Raw genomic sequence first — 20,057 nt, forward strand, 5'->3', positions numbered from 1 at the left:
ACGTACGGTAAACCTTTATTAAAGAGCACCCAGGCAATGGTAAAACGACATTAGTACCAATTAGGATAAGCACTGTACGTACGGTAAACCTTTATTAAAGAGCACCCAGGCAACGGTAAAACGACATTAATTCCAATTAGGATAGCACTGTACGTACGGTAAACCTTTATTAAAGAGCACCCAGGCAACGGTAAAACGACATTACTACCAATTAGGATAAGCACTATACGTACGGTACACCTTTATTAAAGAGCACCCAGGCAATGGTAAAACGACATTACTACCAATTAGGATAAGCACTGGACGTACGGTTAACCTTTATTAAAGAGCACCCAGGCAATGGTAAAACGACATTACTACCAATTAGGATAAGCACTGGACGTACGGTTAACCTTTATTAAAGAGCACCCAGACAATGGTAAAACGACATTAGTACCAATTAGGATAACCACTGTACGTACGGTTAACCTTTATTAAAGAGCACCCAGGCAATGGTAAAACGACATTACTACCAATTAGGATAAGCACTGTACGTACGGTAAACCTTTATTAAAGAGCACCCAGGCAACGGTAAAACGACATTACTACCAATTAGGATTATGCAGTTTATGTACGGTACACCTTTATTAAAGAGCACCCAGGCAATGGTAAAACGACATTACTACCAATTAGGATAAGCACTGGACGTACGGTTAACCTTTATTAAAGAGCACCCAGGCAATGGTAAAACGACATTACTACCAATTAGTATAAGCACTGTTCGTACGGTAAACCTTCATTAAAGAGCACACAGGCAATGGTAAAACGACATTAGTACCAATTAGGATAACCACTGTACGTACGGTTAACCTTTATTAAAGAGCACCCAGGCAATGGTAAAACGACATTACTACCAATTAGGATAAGCACTGTACGTACGGTAAACCTTTATTAAAGAGCACCCAGGCAATGGTAAAACGACATTACTACCAATTAGGATAAGCACTGGACGTACGGTTAACCTTTATTAAAGAGCACCCAGGCAATGGTAAAACGACATTACTACCAATTAGGATAAGCACTGGACGTACGGTTAACCTTTATTAAAGAGCACCCAGACAATGGTAAAACGACATTAGTACCAATTAGGATAACCACTGTACGTACGGTTAACCTTTATTAAAGAGCACCCAGGCAATGGTAAAACGACATTACTACCAATTAGGATAAGCACTGTACGTACGGTAAACCTTTATTAAAGAGCATCCAGTCAGTGGTAAAACGACATTACTACCAATTAGGATAAGCACTATACGTACGGTAATCCTTTTGTGACATAGTATATGATCCCTAATTGAGGGATATTTTGATAAATAACACAAGTTGTTATTCATATTTGTTCACTATTTATAAAATGTTCATATTTAGAGATTTAGTTTTAATTATAAATGTATACTAAACAGTATACAAATTGAGATAACACAACATATTAAGATATAAAGAGAAAGTTAAAAGGTTCACCCTTATACAGAGTTAAAATGCTGGGATGAGAAAGTGGAACTTCTCACATATAGGCCTAGTATATTGAGGAGATAAATTCCTAAATGACCATATTCGGCACAACAGATGGCTATGTTCAAAAGTATTAATGGTCATTTCGATCCTGATTTCTGGCTAATCTGACTAAATAATCATAACTGTGGTTTTGACCAAGGAAATACATGTCAGAATATTATTAATTAGTCCTCTTATTGGCCCAAAATCACCCCTTTTCCGAGATTCAGATAAGCTCAAGGGATACCAATTAGGATAAGCACTGGACGTACGGTAAACCTTTATTAAAGAGCACCCAGGCAATGGGAAAACGACATTAGTACCAATTAGGATAAGCACGTACGGTAAACCTTTATTAAAGAGCACCCAGGCAATGGGAAAACCACATTAGTACCAATTAGGATAAGCACGTACGGTAAACCTTTATTAAAGAGCACCCAGGCAATGGGAAAACGACATTACTACCAATTAGGATAAGAGCTGTACGTACGGTTAACCTTTATTAAAGAGCACCCAGGCAATGGGAAAACGACATTAGTACCAATTAGGATAAGCACGTACGGTAAACCTTTATTAAAGAGCACCCAGGCAATGGGAAAACGACATTACTACCAATTAGGATAAGCACGTACGGTACACCTTTATTAAAGAGCACCCAGGCAATGGTAAAACGACATTACTACCAATTAGGATAAGAGCTGTACGTACGGTTAACCTTTATTAAAGAGCACCCAGGCAATGGGAAAACGACATTAGTACCAATTAGGATAAGCACGTACGGTAAACCTTTATTAAAGAGCACCCAGGCAATGGGAAAACGACATTAGTACCAATTAGGATAAGCACGTACGGTACACCTTTATTAAAGAGCACCCAGGCAATGGTAAAACGACATTACTACCAATTAGGATAAGAGCTGTACGTACGGTTAACCTTTATTAAAGAGCACCCAGGCAATGGGAAAACGACATTAGTACCAATTAGGATAAGCACGTACGGTAAACCTTTATTAAAGAGCACCCAGGCAATGGGAAAACGACATTACTACCAATTAGGATAAGCACGTACGGTACACCTTTATTAAAGAGCACCCAGGCAATGGTAAAACGACATTACTACCAATTAGGATAAGAGCTGTACGTACGGTTAACCTTTATTAAAGAGCACCCAGGCAATGGGAAAACCACATTAGTACCAATTAGGATAAGCACGTACGGTAAACCTTTATTAAAGAGCACCCAGGCAATGGGAAAACGACATTACTACCAATTAGGATAAGAGCTGTACGTACGGTTAACCTTTATTAAAGAGCACCCAGGCAATGGGAAAACGACATTAGTACCAATTAGGATAAGCACGTACGGTAAACCTTTATTAAAGAGCACCCAGGCAATGGGAAAACGACATTAGTACCAATTAGGATAAGCACGTACGGTACACCTTTATTAAAGAGCACCCAGGCAATGGTAAAACGACATTACTACCAATTAGGATAAGAGCTGTACGTACGGTTAACCTTTATTAAAGAGCACCCAGGCAATGGGAAAACGACATTAGTACCAATTAGGATAAGCACGTACGGTAAACCTTTATTAAAGAGCACCCAGGCAATGGGAAAACGACATTAGTACCAATTAGGATAAGCACGTACGGTAAACCTTTATTAAAGAGCACCCAGGCAATGGGAAAACGACATTAGTACCAATTAGGATAAGCACGTACGGTAAACCTTTATTAAAGAGCACCCAGGCAATGGGAAAACGACATTAGTACCAATTAGGATAAGCACGTACGGTTAACCTTTATTAAAGAGCACCCAGGCAATGGTAAAACGACATAAGTACCAATTAGGATAAGAGCTGTACGTACGGTAAACCTTTATTAAAGAGCACCCAGGCAATGGTAAAACGACATTACTACCAATTAGGATAAGCACTGTACGTACGGTAAACCTTCATTAAAGAGCACCCAGGCAATGGTAAAATGACATTACTACCAATTAGGATATAAGCACTATACGTACGGTAAACCATTATTAAAGAGCACCCAGGCAACGGTAAAACGACATTAGTACCAATTAGGATAAGCACGTACGGTAAACCTTTATTAAAGAGCACCCAGGCAATGGTAAAACGACATTAGCACCAATTAGGATAAGTATGTATTGTACGTATACGGTAAACATTTATTAAAGAGCACCCAGACAAAAACGATATTGCCACTATCGTGACTATTTTGATCAGCACCGCACATACGATAAAGTCTTTGGTAAAGAGCACCCAGGAAGTGGTAAAACGACATTAGTAGGCCTACTTATTAGGATAAGCGCTGTACGCACGGTAAACCTTACTACCAATTAGAGTAGCACTGTGCGAACGGTAAAACTTTATTAAAGAGCACTCATGCAGTGGTAAAACGACATTACTACCATTTTGGATAAGAACTGTAAATACGATATACCTTCAGTAAAGTGCACCCCATGATGCAGTCATGTCTACAATAGAATTATTCAATTCGACCTTTGCAGGACTTAAACCCCATTAAAAGCTATTAAACCAAGATAACACTCATTGAAAGCAGCTCAACTGATTAAATCATATCTTCTCTGGTTGAATACACACATCATATGTTTCTCCTTTTACACGTACAATGGAGCATTGGCTGGGATTATAGTTTCAGTTGGGTGAACGATTATAAAGCGAGCGCTAGAGAACAATTCTGTGTGGGCTTTTGTTTACGAAATGAGACAAAACTCTGCTTATTGTTAACCAGCGTTCTTGAAAATGAGAAACATGGTGGTTTGCAGACTTAACACGGTTTGGAAATAATTTCTTCATATTTTTTGGTGTTATCTGTCGTTTACATATCATTCCTAAAACACCAAAGTACGAATATTTCCAAACTTCTAAATTAGCTAAAATTTAGGACATGTTACAAAACTATATTGTCTAGAATTTTAGAAGAGTACTTTTAATATTGGCCGGTTATTTTTCACACAGCGACGTTAACTAGGCAATGTACTATTACCTATAACATTAACTAAAACACCAAAGTACGAATATTTTAAATTAGCTAAAAATTTAGGACATGTTACAAAACTATATTTTCTAGAACTTTAGAAGAGTACTTTTAATATTGGCCGGTTATTTTTCACACAGCGACGTTAACTAGGCATATCCCCATTCTTTTAACGTAGGCTATTTGTAGAGGTCACGCGTCAATGGGAAAGAGCACTGTGTATTATGTATAGGAAAACGGACAGTAACTGCAGTATGCTAGTACCTTAGTGCTTAGTACTATAGCACTGTGCGTACGTTATAACATTATTAAAGAGCACTATAAGAATAGAACTGTAAGTATGATAAACCTTTCATTAAAAAGCACCCAGGAAGTGGTAAAATGACATTATACCAATTAGGATTAACATTGCAGGAACGGTAAACCGGTTTGAAAGAGCTCATAGGCAGTCATAAAAAAACCTGAAAATGTTAGGGCTTTTGGGAAACTTCATGAAGGCCTATATTTCCATATGATGATCGGCTTTTCATCCTAGGTACATATACCTTAAGGACATTATTATTAGATTTATACACGTACATGTTATTAGATTTATTAAGTTTACTTCGAGGACTGTTAAATGTCAAAAATGTCATTTTTTAATAATTTGCCATAAAATGTGTATTATATTGCGAATTTCAAAATTCAAAATTATTTGATATCAGAAGGATATTCATCGTATTCAGAATGCAATTTTGGTGCATATGATGTGCCCCCAGGTCCCACAAAAATGCTGTGCATAAATGGATGACCGAGCCCCCGGGCCGAACCCTAAGCCATGCACTTTATGCGTACATTGAACTTAATTGTAAAAATATAAGACGCAGTGATAAAAATAGCATCAACCCAGCAAACGATCTAAAATAGAATACCAAAAATCCTTTCAACGTTGACATGCTCGTATAAATTGCTTATTAAACAAGAGAAATCGAAATTGTTTATTAGCTATAGACAAAATGTCATAGTTATATTCGAAGATAACGAATTCTGCTCAATAATTTGTCTCTGCAAATAGTGTAAGACTAAACTGCTGTGCAGTGACTTTTACCGCTCGTGAAGTCACGTTTTAGGTTGAAGACAAACTGACTGATTAATTCAAAGTTAGTGTCTCCTCACATAACATTATGGCGCATTGCTCATTGTGTATGGAACATGTGGCTGCTCCTGATGTCGGAAAATATAGTGTCGTTTTTTTCTTCCCTAATAGTTTGACATAATTTGAAGGAAAAGTTAAATTTTAATATGTGGTGAATGTTTGGTAAATTTTGGGCAAATCCTACACTATTTTGCGTTGAATATCACACAAGAATAACAAGAAAATAATCACAAATAATTTTCGTCCAGAATATATTAACTATAATATGCAAGACTGAATGCAATAATAAAACTAACACAATGACATCTATGGTCTGGATATACTACGTCGCTGCAATCGACAACTTGTAGTAGTTCAGTGTAAGATGCGGCATAGCCGCCTACACACAAGAATTTCTACCGCGCACCTACACATAAAACTTGTACCCGGGAACTTGTACCGCTTGTAAAACTTACAACCGCCTACACGAATTAAAGAATTAAAACAAAAAATGCGATATCTACGATTCTTGTTCAGATTACTTTACTGCTGCATTACAAATCTGTTGCTTTCTGATTCTGATGTTACGCTGAGTCTAAAAAACAACAATGAATCATTTTGTCTTCATAGTGGCAGTATATTTTTTAATTACTGGATCCTGCAGCGGCAGCCAAAACGTAGATTTAGATCGACTATGTAGTGGTCAACTTATTCCCTTATTACCTGCCTATATCCAACGAGCTTGTGACTCATATTTGGGGATAAATCCCGATGAAGGTAAGATTTTGATAAGATACATTATTGCGTGAATTATAACTGTTCAAACTTGCGAAATTCCAACTTGGGCGGATTGCCTGCCAAACCGTGGCCACTGAAACATTTTCTGAGTGGCCCAGAATCGTCTAGTGTACTTATTTTTATCCACTTTATACTGCCTATAGTAAGGCAGCTTTTGCCTTCAATCGGGCCCTTTAAAACCACTATTTAACATCGAAATATCGCATCGATGCGTCGAAGTACGGCGAAACGCATATAACCGGACAGACAGATAGAGAAATCGATCATTATTTTAGTAATATTATATATAGGGAGCTGCCATACAGTTTTGAATGAGAAAATGTCTATATTCAAATTGAAATACATAAATAAAATAATAAACAATGTCAGCAAAATAAAAGAAGATAATAAACAAATAAAATATTGTCGTCAATTTCTAACCTAGTTTGTATACACCAATGTTATTATAATTATGAGTTATTTCTTTTACGTCAAATTAAGCCCAAAGTCTTATGACTATTGACTAGTTGCACCAAATGAGTTTTGATTAAATTTCATACAGCAGTATCTCGGCAACATGGCAGCAGAGGGCGAAATAAAATGAACGGAAAGGCTGCATATTCCATAACACAAATTATAAGGGGCTGTGCAATAATTATGAGCCCCCCGGGGAGGGGGAGGATAAAAATTTTTGCCCACTCACCCTCTAGACCCGCCAAAAATCGCTTGCCTCCACCCGGCCCTCTCGGTCTGCCAAAAATTCTTTGCCCCTCCCCCCCTTGCGCATGTCAAATTTTTGGGATCCCAATTTACCAACTTTAAATGGTCTAGATACATGTTGCGAGCACAGCGAGCAGGAAAGTTCGCATATTTAAGCGTTTCCGTACTGTTTTCCTAAGCCTTTTTAGAGCGTTTTATTTAAAAGGCGCCCCATGAATGTGTACTAAAACTGGCTTGCCCCCTCTTGGCTTGCCAAAATGGCTTGCTCCTTCCCCTCAGCTTGCCAAAATTGCTTGCCCCCCCCCTTCGACTCGCCAAATATGTCTTGCCCCCCCCCAACCCAATTTACCCCCCGGCTCATAATTATTGCACAGCCCTAAGCACTTAATGAAAATCATTTGTTGCCTTCGTGTGTTTATTATGTTGTATTTATCTAAAAAAATTTGATGTTTCAGGTAGGCGCCCAATGACGGACCCGATAAGATACGGGAAAAGAACCTTTAATCTATTTAAAAGGTACGCTACGTTTTCTTTCTTGCTTGTTCATTAATTATATGTCCACCCGGTTGCGGCATCCGCACTCCGTGTAGGGGAAGGTGGGGCATAACGGAACACTTAACTTCGAGGATGCCCTGTGACGTCACCATAAGTAATATGACTGTAAAAAGTATATGTTCAGTTGAAGTTTGTATTTACCTTTAATATACCATTAACCAATATAACTTGAATCTTACAATTTTTATAAAAATGAAGAAATATTTTCAAAAAAATAAATCCGTTTTGCCCCACTATCGGGGCAAAACGGAACCCCCCTATGGGGCAAAACGACACCCTGGGTGTAAACTTATATTAGTAGTTCCATCGGTAGGCCCTAGGCCTAGTTATATGTAGGCCTATATTCAGTTACAATATTAAGTGGGCCTACCATCTCTGTGGAGTGAGTGGTTAACTTCTTATAGACCTAGTAGCCTATAATATGTATGACCAATATTTGATTAGAAAGAAATATTAAGTAGGCCTACCCATCTCTGTGGAGTAAGTTAACTTTTAATCATTAATTCTATCTGTAGGCCTAGTTTAATATGCCTATGTTTCAGCGAAGTGTTTACCATGCTCGAGTAGGCCCCTAGATAACGCCTACATTTCCTTGAGTGAATACGTATTATGTCCAATTGGGGCAAAACGGAACCCATCTGTGGGGCAAAACGCCTGGGGCAAAACGGAACCCTGTTCCGTTATGCCCCACACTAGGGGTTCCGTTTTGCCCCATACCTGATTTTTTAGGAATAGGTTGCATGCATAATACATTGTAGCATATAGGCCATGCAGTTCATACAGCTCAAAGCTAGTACCTTAGTGTTGACAATATACACAATTATTTGGGAATCCGATATTAATGAAGTAAAATTTCCGCGCATTAAACATCTACATATCTTACGTCAGACAGGTTGTAATTTTTTGACTCGATCTTGCTCGGATGTCAGTAGATTGTTTCAGATCAAATTTTTGTTGTAAATCTGTGTGGCCATACTTGTGTTCCTCAATATAATTTGCATAGACGGCAGTATTGCCAAGGCCTATTTTTCCGTTGGGTCCGTTTTGCCCCGGGGGTCCGTTATGCCCCACCTTCCCGGGCACCTTCCCCTATCCGCGGGTACTTTTAAGTCCACCCGGTTGCGGCACTCTGTGTATCCGCGGGTACTTTTAAGTAAGACGGGTATTTAAAAACGCTCGTCGACGAACTTTGAAAACATCCCTCTTGCATCTTATTTCACGAAGTTTCCAGGATAAAAGCACATCTATTTTTCGCGAACTGTTTGCCCTACAACAATATGCTCCTTTTTGGGTGAAAACGCGAACGACATTTATAATAATGATATTTATAACGCCTTTCTGACTATTAAAATACACGACATGTCACCAGCGGTTGTATGCCCCTTTTTGTATGCGTTGTATAATAATATTGATGTGATGTGATGTGATGTGATGTGTGCCGAGCGCGCGAACGGAATAATTGAACTGAGCTGATCTGTGCCCCGGATTTGTAGTGCATGGGATTAGTAAATGAAGAATAATGAAACTACGATTCGTAAATGAAAAGCACCATTTTTTAATTTTGTGAACAAGAGGTATGAAAAAATGACCCCTTCTTTGTGTTTCGCGAATTGTGTTTCTTTCCCGGGTTTCTATATCTGAAAATATCCCCTTACATTTCCGACGAGTATAAGTACCAGCGGATCCACGGATTGCCGGATCCACGGATTGCCGGATCCATTTAATTTGACGGGTAACAACAATGTGTCACGGCGTTTTCCCTATAGTTTTTTAGAGCACTGGCTAGATGCAGTGACGGTTTGGACTTCTCCAGGTTTGGACTTCGGCGCGTCCAGAAGCCCCGGCCAGAAGCTCTGAGGTTTTAGCAAATACCAAAAATGGCACTTGTGTTATTTTTTTTCTTTTCTAGAAAGAAATAACCGCCATAAGTGTTGTAACTGACAATAAGAAATCACATTTTGTTGATTAGAAATCTGCCCCTCCCCTCCTCTCTCCTCTCCTCTCGTGTCTGCACCTTTCTTGTTCAGATCTTGGTCCCAGTACGGAAAGTATAAGTATAAAAAACAGAGCATTGATGCAACTATTTATTTATAGAGGATACATTGCCAATATTTAGTAACGCAATTGACGCGATTCCAAATACAGCGCGCCACCTACGATCACGCCTGGCTGATCAACTTCGCGCAGAGCATCATGGGTAAAAGTCGACATCCATGACGCGTCGACAATGAACCATCGACCCTGGAAACGTAACAAGTGTTGCTATCGATTACTCAAATTTGTTCATTTACGTTGATGATGATCAGCTGTTAATTCAACCCTCCGACGATTTTTTTCCAATTCTGCCTCCTTTTTAAAGTTAATTTCGACAGTCATGGTTTAGGCCTACCGGTATAGGCCTACCTCTGTGAATGTTCAGAGTGTTAGGCCTATTCCCACACAAGATAATGGGCATCAATTAAACCCTTATTTTCAAACTTTTCCGAACTTTCCGAGGTGTTGGGAAAATACTTTAGGCTCTCGTTTACAAGAAAAGAAAACACTTTCAGGTATTTAAGCTTTGTTGTAAGCATGGTAAGAAGGCCAATAATAGACTTGAAAAAAAAATATGATTGGGGATAGGCCTACTTTAGACCCTCATGCATATCCTTAAAAAACCAATTTTTAAACCTTGTTTATTTTAAGTAAAGTAGGCCTAATATTCTCAATATTTAGAATAACGAAATATTCAATACATATTTTAACAGCATGGACAGCGTAAAATATATATTTTTTAATGTTTTTTTTCTGCCTCCATTTTAAAGTTAATTTCGACAGTCATGGTTCCCACACAAAATAATGGGCATCAATTAAACCCTTATTTTCAAACTTTTCCGAACCCGATCCGAGGCGCTTGGGAAAATACTTTAGGCTCTCGTTTACAAGAAAAGAAAACACTGAAAAATCAGTGATTGGGGATAGGCCTACTTAGACCCTCATGAATATATCCTTTAAAAAAAACAATTTTTAAACCTTGTTTGTTTTAAGTAAAGGAGGCCTAATTCTCAATTTTTAGAATAACGAAATATTCAATACCGGTACATATTTGAACAGCATGGACAGCGTAAAGCATTTTTTTAATACGATTAAAACGTTTTCGAATTTCAAATGTACTCTATTCCTATTCAACCATCTACGGTTAAAACTCGATGTCAAAAATGTTGATGTCTCTGATCGACCATCTAGGCCTATAAACCCGATGTCAAAATGTCAATTTTCGAGTTTGGGTAGGCCTATAATAGAAAAATGCTTTTGATGCAAGACAATTTCAAACAGGAAATTTAATCTAAATCTTTTTATTTCTTGTTTGGATAACTTTTCCCATAATTATACCATGCGTGATACATGATTAAGACAAAAGCTTTTGGTTTTCATAAATGTTTTGAACGCTTGTCTTATTTTTATTTTTATAATTTTTTTTCCTAACCTAGGCCTAGGCCTATAGATGTTTTACATTTATAACCTTTTTACAAACTTGAATAGATATGAATTAATTGTTTTAAAGCATTTTTCGTGTGACGTTTTGAAACGCTCTTTGTAGCATGATGTAGGCCTACTGTATGAACACGAAAGGTGGTAAATTTAGAAGCCATTTCCTTCTATAGCCTATAGCCATAAACAAAACACTTTGGCCCCAATATATAATGTCGGGAGAAAATATATCAGATATACTTGCACTAAACAAATAAACCTGTTAATTTTAAAAATAAACTCTTGTGGTGCAATTCTGTCAACAAAATTACATAGGCTTATGAACTGGGGTTGGGGGCTCAGCCCCTCAATAAATTTGGTGCGGGGGCTCGAATAGGCCTACCCTTCTGTATGAATAGGCATGTTTTCATTTTCATTTAGGCCTATAATGGCCTCCAAACTACATTGTTAGGCTACATTGTTAAGTTATCTTGTTTTGTCCCTTATTGTACAGTATATTCTTCACCGTAAATTGTGTGTGTGTGTGGGGGTGTCCTGGTTCGCCCCTTCAGTCTCAAATGAAGCAGGCCTAAACAATGCGTTCACCCCTCCAATAAAGTCCATCCCCAGATTTGACCTCTTTACTTCGTAGGTTGAGTCCTTGATCCATGGGCCTGATCCATTATTTAATATGCAAGAAATGTCGACCCTCCGAATTTAAACCTTTCCAATTTGGCCAAAGTCCACAATGCCGTAAAGGTTGGGCTACACTACAGTTCAGTTCTTTTCACAGTGTTGACTTATAATTTCATGAGAAAGAAAAAGAAAATGGGAAAGATTTTAATCTTTCCCATTTTCTTTTTCTTTTTAAAAAAACATGTATAGGCCTAGGCGTTTAAAATTGCCCAATTGAATATTTAGTCGAAACAGTTTTGATTTTTCAATGTTGTGCCGACCGATATTATATGACTAAAAAGAAACTCATTCCAACCAACGTGTGCTATTTGAATTGGGAGAAGGCCTAGGACTACATTAAGAGTAAATTTCCTTGGGTTATGAAAAGAGGAAATATGAAATAAAGATGGTATGACATGCAAGAAAGCGGAAGTAAAAATAAAATATGTAAAAGAAACATGAATTAATATTAAAATCGGGCATGACAATTGTCAAATTTAAACCTTAATTGTGACACGATCTGGTTCATGGGGGGCAAAAGAGGCATTTTTGACAATTGTGTTACTGTGAAAACACCAAAGGTCTATAATAGCATACTTGGTTCTAAAGTTATGGAGTTTTTCATGCATATTTTCTTGATGGGCCTATGCCGTAAAATAATGATCTTTTAAATTCATGTAGGCCTACTCTTTTGCATGCAGTTTGAAACTTTCTTCATCTTTATTATAATGCTAGAACTCTATGAGGTATTGTTGAACTTATGCATTAAAGTCTAAAATTCATATATTAACAAAAAATAAATGTTATTTTTAGGGCCTATGCGGTAGGCTATGCCTACAAAGTGTTTTTATTGTGATCGTAATTTTTTTAATGTTTGATAGTAATACAATTAAAAATACAAATTTAGGCTAAAAATATAATAAGGACAAATTAAACAATTACAATAATAACAAAAACGGCAAACCAATGTGATGCATGTTTATAAGTAATGAGACATTAAGAATCTTTTAAAAATGTACTTGAATTTCTTTGCGGTAGGCCTATCCCGCGCGGCGGGCCGCTATCACAGAATTAAAACCAGAGAACCGGGACTCGACCGCCATCTTGATACAGGCATGGAGCAAAAATTGGGGGTATTCGGTTTCCCTCGGAATGCGCTCGAGGCAATCGTTGTCATGCAAGAGCGACATGGCTCATGGGCGCACTTGAGAGACGCACTTGATGCGACCTGCACGCGATCCCAAGACGCTAAAGATGAGACGCAGAATTGTTTTCGTTCGTCTCCGCGCACCGTCGGCAAGGACCCGAATACCCCCAATTTTCTCCCCATAGCTGACGGCGCGATTGTACGTGGCGGTATAGGGAGTCCCGGTTCTCCTTCTTTAATTCTGTGGCCGCTATAGACCTTTTTCCCTCTTTCCCATCATGCACTATTCCAGGGGGGTATGAGTGTCGCAAAATACATCATCTCCCCGAGGGAGTACAGCGTTATGTTCATTACATTCTGGAATACGGACATTTCGACTGGTGCCTTCATCACAAAAAAGGAATCCCCGATAATGATGATAATGGCGCCACGATCACTAATACCTTTCGGGGGCATAAAACAACATTTCTATGCCTTATGGACATGGTGTCCTCACCCAAAAAAGTTTCCTGCTATTGAAACCTAACTTTGTATACATTTTATAGACCTAATGGTGAAAAACTAATGACAGGACACGCAGTGATATTTTGTCGGCGTCCGTTTCACTTTTTTCGGAGATGAAAATAAGACGTAAACATAAATCTCTTACACAGATGTTCTGCATCGCTCCGTAACTGCATCACTCGTGTATTCAATAATTGCAGAATTAGTAACATCGATGGCCTTTACGATAATCCGCATATATGGAATCAGTATGCCCATATTAAGACAAAATAATTGCAAAGGCCTGGCAAAGACCATCGGATGCACACGATCTATGAGGTTAATGAGCTACGTCATACCCCCCTGGAATAGTGCATTGTGGGATAGAGGGAAAAAGGTCTATAAGCGCCTTCGTGCCAAAAAACCCATTTTTAGAAAATGTAGGCCGATTACAAAAATGCAACACCTATAGTATGGATGTTGGTGTTATATTATTATCGTATTGAACAAACAATAAATTCAGAAAGAATTAAAACAATTTATCCTAATAACCAAAATAAAACCTATGCGTTTTCCATTAAAAAAAAAAAAAGGACAGGCCTAGGCCTACTTCGCATTGACTAGGCTCGCGCGTATCGGGCTGAAAAGCATCGCAAAGTTTAAAAACAAAAAAGGGCAGTTTTAGAAAATGTATAACAAAAAGGAAACACCTAGTATCACGGCGTCAAGTTTGCGGGATTTAGAAAAGGACATCTGTGAATATCAAACTGCAATATTTCACTTCAACACAGAAAATCTCAAAAATTTCAAAAAGTACTATAAAACATTGTGTTTTTAGAGTAATAATCACAATGGTCAGCTATGGTTGATGAAAAACTGTCGACCCCAAGCCAATTTTCACTGCCGTCGTTGGTGGCGCGCTGTATTTGGAATCGCGAGAATTGTATAGAGGCCGTCAGCGTGACGTCATATGCCGCCATCTTGTGGGTACACGCTGTGATGGTCGTTCGATCTCCATGCGTGAGCAGCAAAATCACCGCGTTGAGGCGCGATACAGCTGCGTGGCACGCTGCGCCTTGCGCGTAGTGTCCGACTCATGAACACACAGATCATCAGGACCGCGACACTCCGGAGGACAGCAGAGGACAGAAAAATGTGACTCTCCTGCTAGTCTCCTACACAACCAGTTAATTATGTTTTTGTTCATACCGCATACAGTCTGGCCCGCGCCCGAGACTAGCAGGAGAGTCACATTTTCTGTCCTCACATCGGTATAGGCCGTCTGCACGTTAATTGTACGGAGTGTCGCTTCTCTACCTTTATTTTCTCTGAGATCATTTGTACCCACAAGATGGCGAAAGGCTGACGGCCTCTATTAAATACTCTGAGAAGAAAACCATCGAAGCGAAATCAAAGTGACGTGAATAAAACAAAATGGATCAAGATTTAAAAAGGATGAAGACACAAAGAAAAATATTGTCGAACTTTGTCGTGTCGATTCTTTTACGTTTGTAACGTTTTTTGCAGATACAAATAAAGTGACAATATATATATATTTCATTTTTATACAGTTTACATGGACCTATAGAAGATGCGAGACAACCCAACTAAGGATCTTCACAAGCCATACATTCCTAGGCGGGGACCTCGACTTAAAGCTACTTAAGGAAAGCCCGCGTCTTACATTTCAGACTCCATCACACTGAGATATAGATAAATGGGCATGTGCACATTATCAGTCTGGTACGCGACGAAAATATGTTCATGGCTAAATTTGGCGGGTATTTCTTACGTTTCTACATAATTGTGTCAACTATTTGATGGTAGCCCTTTAAATTTGTTTCTTCCGACTAAATTGACAGTTTGATGTCGGTCTGAGCATCGAATCAACGATATGTCGTCGCGACTTACGTCAGTGAGCGACGCGTCGCTCACTGACGTAAGTCGCTGATGTTTTGAATAAGTTATATGTTTTGAATAAGTTATATTTTGGGTTTTGGTTTAGGTAAAAACGTTTTAATAACATTAAAATATCGGGTTATATAAAGGTCATGAATTCGTTTTAAAACGTTTTGTATGAAAACACACTACAACAATATTTTTAAAATGTTTTCGAAATGTCATTGTAAACTATTTTTGCAAACATTTTTGGCCAAATATTTTGTCAATACTTAAATAACATTTTGTTAAAATATTTGCACCCAGCAAACACATAAATGTTTTTAAAATGTTTTTACAAAACGTTTTAATAACATTTAAATGTCGGGTTATATAAAGGTCGTGAAAACATTTTAAAAACGTTATTGTAAATATTTTGGGCAAACATTTTTTGCAAAATATTTTTTCAACCCCAAAATAACATTCTGTTTAGAATGATTTGTACCAAGTATTCAAAAATGTTTTTGAAATGTTATTAAAACGTTTTTATACCCTTTATATAACCCGACATTTAAATGTTTTCTGTAAAACATTTGTGTTTGCTGTGCAGTAAATTACCAACAAATGTTATTTAATGTTATAAAAACGTTTATACCATTAGTGTACCCTTTATATAACCCGACACTTAAACGTTTTCTGAAAACCTTTTATAACCTTTTGCGAATGATGTCGAAAACGTTTTGTGTTTGCTGGGTACACAGGAAACATTCAGCGTTGATTTCAATTTATTTTTATCTGCAGATAAAAACATTGAGTTTAATTAAAAACAAAAAACTTTACATCAACACGGATTAACATACATAGTATTAGTATGGAGGAAAGGATTAAATGGACAGGTCTGAAAAGTAGCTCTTCACTGTTCATTTATAGAAATAAGCTAAAAAGCTCTTCCCTATAAAAAGAACACGGTACATAATTATACTTCATTGGAATGTGCATTAAAATATTACAATTTTTATCACAATTACAATTATGATTGAACCTTTATTAATCAGTCTCTAGAATTGCATAGTTTTACTCCCCATTCCAGAAAAATACACTGGAGATAAAAGAAAAAGTTCACTATTTTACTCATTTCTTAAAAAATAGCCAAAAACATGCATTTTCGGCACGTCGGACAATCGAGTCACAAAAATCACAGACTTGGAACAAGACAAAGCATTCGACATCTTGAGAAGGCCTATATGCCGAAATTTTGCTCAAATTTTTACTTTTTTGTGTTACTTTAATTAAATGGTTGGCTATAAGAATGAAACATGTCTTTTCCAAAAATTAGAATGCATAAACTGAAATCTTTAGGCTTGATTGTCACAGCGTACGAAAAACACGCATGTTTTTGGCCCTTATTTCCTAAAATTGGCTAAATATCAACATTTGACTTTTATTGCTAGTTAGGACTAACTAAAGGATTAGGATTGGATTTAGCTATGTTTCATTTGGCAAAACAGGATAATATTTGTTTAATCTCAAAAAATTAGTACTGTATTTTTCTGAAATAGGGAGTATAGTGTGATCCGTTTCCACAAACCACGGAAAATGAGGCAGACCTATACACTACATGTACAAGATTCCTATTGCAGCCGCATAGGCCTTCGTGTATACACTGTCGCCAAGGTACCTGTGTGGTATAAACATATTGTACCTACACAATGCTCCTACTGCAAAGGACTCACCAGAAGTGGTTCTACACTGGTACTCTCTAAATGTACTCCGAGTGGAAAAAGGAGTGAGAAAGTGAAGTGGAGGACAACCTTTTTGAGTGGAAAATTTTCACTCTAAAAGGATTGAAAAGTAGTTTTCAAAAGAGTGAATAAAGAAAATGTACTTTCTTTCATTTTAGAGTGTTTTCCACTCAAAACGGGTTGTCCTTCGTTCAACGAAAGAGTGGAATTTCACTCTTTTACATTTAGAGAGTATACTGCATGCAGTGGTACTGCGCTGATATCCCCTGGGATTCTGGGAATGCACAGTTTTTACCAGCCAAGTATATACATGTACCTTGGCGACGATGTATCTGACAGGCAGCCGCAATTGGAATCGAATCGTTTGAAATCACAGACTATAATCTGTGTTGAAATCGAGTTTTAGTGTAAAGGTGCAAATAGATGTATATAATACAGTGATACCCATATTACTTTCAAAATATGATACGACTGGGGCCAATTAAAAGCAAAAAGGGGAGTATACATTAATTGCATTTTGTTAATCTAAACATTAATTAGGCCTACAGCATTTCTCAGAATTGAAAGCGCGTCATCTTAAAACCCGGTCTTAAATTTTATTGTTGTAATTCTTACAGCTGAATAAAATTTCAAAAGTTAAAACATGTTCCGTGTTTTGCAGGAGCGGGTCACGTATTGTGTTTGTCGACTTGATAAAAAAACCTAAATAATTACTACGTCTCGTCCAATATTTTAAAACTCATAGCTCGACCAATAAATATGAGCTCAATCGATCCAATTTTATATCAATGTTGTTCTTTCTTTTTGAAGAGCACCTAGGCGGTGGTAAAACGACGTTACTATACTAATTAGGATAAGCACTGTACGTACGGTAATCCTTTATTAAGGAGCATATATGCAGTATGCAGTGGTAAAACGACATCAGTACCAATTAGGATCATACGTACGGTAAACCTTCATTAAAGAGCACCCGGAAGTGGTAAAACGACATCCCTATCAGGATAAGAGCTGTACGTACGGTAAACCTTTGCAAAAAGAGCATACGGGCAATGGTAAAACGACATTACTATCAATTAGGATAAGCACCACACGTATGATAAACCTTTATTAAAGCGCACCCAGGCAACGGTAAAACGACATTACTACAAATTAGGATAAGCACTATGTGTACGGTAAACCTTTATTAAAGAGCACCCAGGCAATGGTAAAACGACATTAGTATCAATTAGGATAAGCACTGTACGTACGGTAATCCCCGGGGGTAATCCTTTATTAAGGACCCCGGCAGTGGTAAAACGACGTCTGTGAGGTTCTCACCCTGGTTTCCACCTAGTAAGTATCAATCCCACATGACTCTCTCAGAAGACAACCAAAATTTGACTCTTTTAGATGTAGGACCAACAGATTTTCTTGCCAGTCAATTTTTGATATTGTTCCAAATCCAGTCAAGTGCATTATTCTAATGTGTTCTTCTTTATTTTCATGTTTTAAATGTTTGAGTGTTTTAATTACAGTAAACATTTATTAAAGAACACCCGTGCAGGCGGTGTATTTTTCATAATGCTATTTTTAATGTAGGCCTAAATGTCATGCAATTCAGCCGTTGGCTGCTATGTGATTTGTTAATAAATATACAATACAATATACAATACAATATACAATCCCTATATACAATACAATATACAATACAATATACAATACCATATACAATACAATATACAATACAATATAAAATCACTATATACCAATCAAATTAGGATATGCTTTATAATTGTAATTTTTAATCTTTTAGACTAATACTGAATATATTCGGATTTATATTTCTTTAAATCCTCGTAATGATTTAAATTTTAAATCCCTGTAATTAAGAGTGTGTACGTACGATAACACCTTTATTAAAGAGCACACAGGCAACGATAAAACGACATTAGTACCAATTAGGATAAGCACTGTACGTACGGTAAACCTTCATTAAAGAGCACCCAGGCAATGGTAAAACGACATTAGTACCAATTAGGTTAAGCACTGTACGTACGGTAAACCTTTATTAAAGAGCACCCAGGCAACGGTAAAACGACATTAGTACCAATTAGGATAAGCACTGTACGTACGGTAAACCTTCATTAAAGAGCACCCAGGCAGTGGTAAAACGACATTACTACCAATTAGGATAAGCACTGTACGTGCGGTAAACCTTCATTAAAGAACACCCAGGCAATGGTAAAACGACTACCAATTAGGATAAGCACTACACGTACGATAAACCTTTATTAAAGAGCACCCAGGCAATGGTAAAACGACATTACTACCAATTAGGATAAGCACTGTACGTGCGGTAAACCTTCATTAAAGAACACCCAGGCAATGGTAAAACGACTACCAATTAGGATAAGCACTACACGTACGATAAACCTTTATTAAAGAGCACCCAGGCAACGGTAAAACGACATTAATACCAATTAGGATAAGCACTGTACGTGCGATAAACTTTTAATAAAGAGCACACGGGCAGTGGTAAAACGACCTTAGGCCTACTACCAATTAGGATAATCACTGTACGTACGGTAAACCTTTATTAAAGAGCACCCAGCCAACGGTAAACGACCTTACTACCAATTAGGATAAGCACTGTACGTACGGTAAACTTTTATTAAAGACCACCCAGGCAGTGGTAAAACGACATTAGTAGGCTACCAATTAGGATAAGCACTGTACGTACGGCAAACCTTTATTAAAGAGCACCCAGGCAATGGTAAAACGACATTAGTACCAATTAGGATAAGCACTGTATACGTACGGTAAACCATTATTAAAGAGCACACACACAGGCAACGGTAAAACGACATTAGTACCAATTAGGATAAGCTCTGGACGTTCGATAAACCTTTATTAAAGAGCACCTAGGCAACGGTAAAACGACATTACTACAAATTAGGATAAGCACTATACGTACGGTAAACCTTTA

The 20,057-nt window shown here is 37.6% G+C and overlaps 1 long non-coding RNA gene across 1 annotated transcript; it reads left to right on the top strand.

Annotated features, from left to right (window-relative positions):
- The first annotated feature begins 6,289 nt into the window (after window positions 1-6,289).
- On the top strand, window positions 6,290-15,409 carry LOC140166859 (uncharacterized). Its single transcript, XR_011860904.1, has 3 exons — window positions 6,290-6,442; window positions 7,618-7,678; window positions 15,044-15,409. It is a non-coding gene; the product is annotated as an uncharacterized lncRNA (long non-coding RNA).
- Window positions 15,410-20,057: the final 4,648 nt, after the last annotated feature.

This window comes from Amphiura filiformis, chromosome 1 (assembly GCF_039555335.1).
Source record: "Amphiura filiformis chromosome 1, Afil_fr2py, whole genome shotgun sequence".
Classification (NCBI taxonomy): Eukaryota; Metazoa; Echinodermata; class Ophiuroidea; order Amphilepidida; family Amphiuridae; genus Amphiura; species Amphiura filiformis.